The 4,939-nt window shown below is 35.5% G+C and overlaps 1 pseudogene; it reads left to right on the top strand.

The window, feature by feature from the left end:
* Positions 1–2,515: 2,515 nt before the first annotated feature.
* LOC125159679 (voltage-dependent anion-selective channel protein 3-like) lies at positions 2,516–3,352 on the top strand (annotated as a pseudogene).
* The last annotated feature ends 1,587 nt before the right edge of the window (positions 3,353–4,939 follow it).

Genomic DNA, 4,939 nt, shown 5'->3' with positions numbered 1-4,939 from the left:
GTGAATGTATACAAAGCACTTAGACTACAACCTGGAACACAGTAAGCATATATGTCAGCTATGATGATTATGATCATGATGATTATCCTGCCTCTTCCATGTTAACAATGAGAAAACGAAGGCACAGAGAGGCGAAATCATTTGCTTAAATTTCCACAACTAGTATTAAAACCAAGATTTTAGCACAGGTCTCTTGACCCAATGTCCTTTCTTCTAAGCCAAGACAAAACCACCCATGCAGAAAATGATTTAATAGGCATCTCAGAACCAGTTTGGGCCAATTTTGGATTATTGGTCAAAGGTGAATTGTGTCATGTATGGATATCACATTTTATATCACATTTTATTTTATATATGGATATCACAAATATTCCAGAATCTACAACATAGAGGTACTCAATATTTCTTTTTTTTTTTAATTTTATTTATTTTTGGGACAGAGAGAGACAGAGCATGAATGGGGGAGGGGCAGAGAGAGAGGGAGACACAGAATTGGAAACAGGCTCCAGGCTCCGAGCCATTAGCCCAGAGCCCGACGGCGGGGCTCGAACTCACGGACCGCGAGATTGTGACCTGGCTGAAGTCGGACGCTTAACCGACTGCGCCACCCAGGCGCCCCTTTTTTTTTTTTCAATATTTCTTGAATAGTGAGTTGTTCTAAGCTTCTTCCATACTTTCTTACTATACAATAGCCGGAAGGCCAATTTAATCCCATGCTTTAAGATTTCATTTCCACCTGCATTCTGGAAATGTTAAAATGCGATTGAAGGGATTTGGGGTAGTTCTAGGGGAAGTATTTACTGGCAGTGAAAGTTTGCTAAGCCCTGGAACCAGTGGTGTGCTCACAGATGTCTAACAATAAACTCTCTGGTGGGGTGGATGCTTGAGGGGAGAGACCTAATTTGTAGCATGTTCCAATTTCAAACTATCAACTCCATGTTATTAAATGCAGAGTTGGGAAGAGATAGACTGCTTCTCACTACTATAGAGTAGTGCATTACTTACTCTATAGTATTTCCACCACACAAATACTATTATACATATGTTAATTATATATCATATATATGTATATACTACAGTAATAATAATGCAGAAAAATAGTAAAATGTAGTAAAATATTTTGGAAGTGATGAGTTTTGAGTAGTTATGACCCTTGTTTTAATATGATTTAATTGTAAGTTTATATAATTTAAATAAAAATTCATTTTTCATTTTAAAAATTATTTTCTTTAATTCTAGTATAATTAACATACAGTGTTAAATTAGTGTCAGGTATACAATATAGAGATTCAACAATTACATACATCGCCCAGTTCTCATCAGCATAAGTGCCCTCATTTATTGCTGTCACCTATTTCAACCATCCCCTCACTGACATCCCATGTGATAACCATCAGTTTATTCTCTGTAGTTAGGAGTCTGCTTCTCGTTGAGTGACAGAATGGGTTAAAAAAACAAGACACATCTATATGCTGCATAAAAGAGACCCATTTTAGACCTAAAGACACTTGAAGATTTAAAGTAAGAGTATGGAGAAACATCTGTCATGAAAATGGATGTCAAAAGAAAGCCAGAGGGGCAATTCTTATATTGGACAAATTAGATTCCAAAAAAAAAAAAAAGACTGTAACAAGAGACAAAGAAAGACACTATATAATAATAAAGGGGAAAATCCACCAAGAAGATAGAACAACTGTAAATGCACCCACCATGAAAGCACCCAAATACATAAAACAGTTAATAGCAAACATAAGGGAACTGATTTACGATGATACAATGATAGTAAGGGACTTTAACACCCCACTTACATCAATGGACAGATGATCTAAACAGAAAATCAATAAGGAAACAATGGCTTTGAATGACACATGGACCAGATGGACTTAACAGATATATTCAGAACATTCCATCCTTAAACACCAGAATATGCATTCTTTTCAAGTGCACATGGAACATTCTCTGGAATAGATCACATATTAGGCCACAAAACAATTCTCAACAAATTTAAGACAATTGAAGTCATACCATGCATATTTTCTGTCCACGGTGCTATGCAACTAGAATTCAACCACAAGAAAAAATCTGGAAAGATCACAAATAAAAGGAGGCTAAATAACATGCTACTAAACAATGAATGGATTAACCAGAAAATAAAAAAAGAAGAAATAAAAATGTAAATGGGAACAAAAAATGAAAACACAACAGTCCAAAACCTCTGGAATGCAGCAAAAGTGGTTCTAAGAGGGAAATTTATAGCAATACATATTTACCACAAGAAGCAAGAAAAATCTCAAGTAAACAACCTAACCTTACACCTAACGGAGCTAGAAAAACAATAAAACCTAAAACCAGCAGAAGGAAGGAAATAATAAAGATTAGAGCAGAAATAAGTGATACAGAAGATAAAAAAAATAGAACAGATTAATAAAACCAGGAGCTGAGGCATGGACAACATTAGTTTGAAGACCTTCAGGATTGCCCTGGCGGAGCAGAGACAGGCCCTCTGGTTGGAGATATGTGTAACACACCGACTTACTGTGACCTAGGAAAGGCCACCAAGGATGTATTCAACAAAGGATTGGATTTAGCACGGTCAAAATAGATCTGAGAACCAAGTCTTATAGTGGAGTGGAATTTTCTACTTCTGGTCATGCTTACACTGATACAGGCAACCTAGAGACCAAATAAAAGGTCTGTAACTATGGACTTACTTTCAGCCAGAAATGGAACACAGATAATACTGTTGAAAGAGAAACCCTTTGGAGAATAAGTTGGCTGAAGGGTTGAAACTGACTCTTGATACCATATTTGTACCAAACACAGGAAAGAAGAATGGGAAATTGAAGGCCTCCTATAAGCGGGAATGTTTCAGTCTTGGCAGCAATGTTGATATACATTTTTCTCGACCAACCATTTATGCTGGGCTGTCTTAGCCTTTGAAGGTTGGCTTGCTAGCTATCAGATGAGTTTTGACACAGCCAGATCCAAACTGTCACAGAATAATTTTGCCCTGTGTTACAAGACTGCAGACTTTTAGTTGCACACTCGTGTGAATGACGGCACTGAATTTGGAAGGTCTATCTACCAGAAGGTTAATGAGAAGATTGAAACATCAATAAACCTTGCTTGGACGGCTGGCAGTAACAATGCCCATTTTGGCATCACTGCTAAATACAAGCTGGACTGTAGAACTTTTCTACCTGCTAAAGTAAATAATGCCAGCCTGACTGGACTGGGTTATACTCAGGCTCTTCGACCAGGAGTCAAACTGACCCTATAAGCTTTAATTGATGGAAAGAACTTCAATGCAGGAGGTCACAAGATTGGGTTGGGATGTGAACTAGAAGTTTAATGTGGTTTGGAGTAAAGCATCTGATTTGTCCCTGGAGGTGAAGAGAACCCACTATGTTTTGGCTTTAAAATTCTTCTGTGAAATTTCAAAAGTGTGAATTTTTTATGCTTCCAAATAATTGTAATCCTCCCCACACTGAAGTCTAGAGATCACAAGTCCATCCTAAGAGAGGTACTTGAAGGCATGCCTGGAAGTTGTCATGTTTGTGCCACATTTCAGTTGAGTTCTGCAGTGTTATTTTAAATGTGTTCCTCAGCAACAATGTGGTGCCATGTTACAAAGGAAATGACTCAGTCTTCCAGTTTGTACATCACGTCCTGCATGTCCCACACCACTTTTTTCCTGAGCTTTTAATATATTGGTCTCTGTGCTGTAGTGGAATATTTGGTTTTCCATCAGAATAAAATAAAATAAACCCACCACATCTGGAACATTACATAAATAAATAAATACATATATAAATAAATAAACCAGGAGCTATTTTTTTAAACCAATAAAAGTGATAAACAAACCTATAAAGAAAAAAAGAGAAAGAAATCAAATAAATAAACCCACAAATGAGAGAGGAGAAATAACAGCTAACATAACAGAAATATAAATAATTATAAGAGAATATTAGGAAAAACCACATGCAAATAAATTAGGTAATCTGGAAGAAATGGATAAATATCTAGAAACATATAAATTACCAAAAGTGATGCAGGAAGAAATAGAAAACTTGAACTGACCAATACCCAGCAAAGAAATTGAATCTGTAATTTAAAAACTCCTAACAAACAAAAGTCCAGGACCAGACAGCTCCACAAGCAAATTCTACCAAATATTTAATGAATATTTAATACCTATTCTTCTCAAACTATTCCAAAAAATAGAAAAGGAAGGAAAACTTCCAAATTCATTCAGTGTGGCAAGCATTACCCTGATACAAAAACCAGATAAAGACACTACTAAAAAAGAGAAATACAAGCCAATATACATGAACATAGATGAAAAAATTTTCAACAAGATACTAACCGAAATCAACAATAAATTTAAAAATTCATTCACCACAATCAAGTGGCATTTATTCTTGTTTTGCAATGGTGGTTAAATATTCACAAGTCAATCAAGGCAGTACATCACATGAAATAAAGTATAAGAACCATATGATCATTTCACTAGATGCATAAAAAGCATTTAACAAAGTACAACATCCATTCATGATTAAAAAAAAACAACTTAACAAAGTAGGTTTGGAGGGAACAGATCTCAACATAATAAAGGGCATATATGAAAAACCCAGAGTTAACATCATCCTTAATGTGTAAAAAAATGACAGCTTTTACATTAAGGTCAGGAACAAGATAAGGATGTCCACTATCCCCATTTATATTCGACATAGTATAGGAAGTCCTTCCTACAGCAATCCAACAACAAAAAGAAATAAAAGGATCAGTAAGGTAGAACTCAAACTTTCACTATTTGCAGATGGCATAATACTATATATAGAAAACAATAGAAACCGCACCAAAAACCTGCTAGAATGGATAAATGAATTCAGTAAAGTCAAAGGATACAAAATCAATATACAGAATTCTTTTGCACTTC

This window comes from Prionailurus viverrinus, unplaced genomic scaffold (genome assembly GCF_022837055.1).
Source record: "Prionailurus viverrinus isolate Anna unplaced genomic scaffold, UM_Priviv_1.0 scaffold_57, whole genome shotgun sequence".
Lineage (NCBI taxonomy): Eukaryota > Metazoa > Chordata > Mammalia > Carnivora > Felidae > Prionailurus > Prionailurus viverrinus.
The sequence above is the reverse complement of the archived record's forward strand: the minus strand, read 5'-3'. Positions and strand labels throughout refer to the sequence as shown.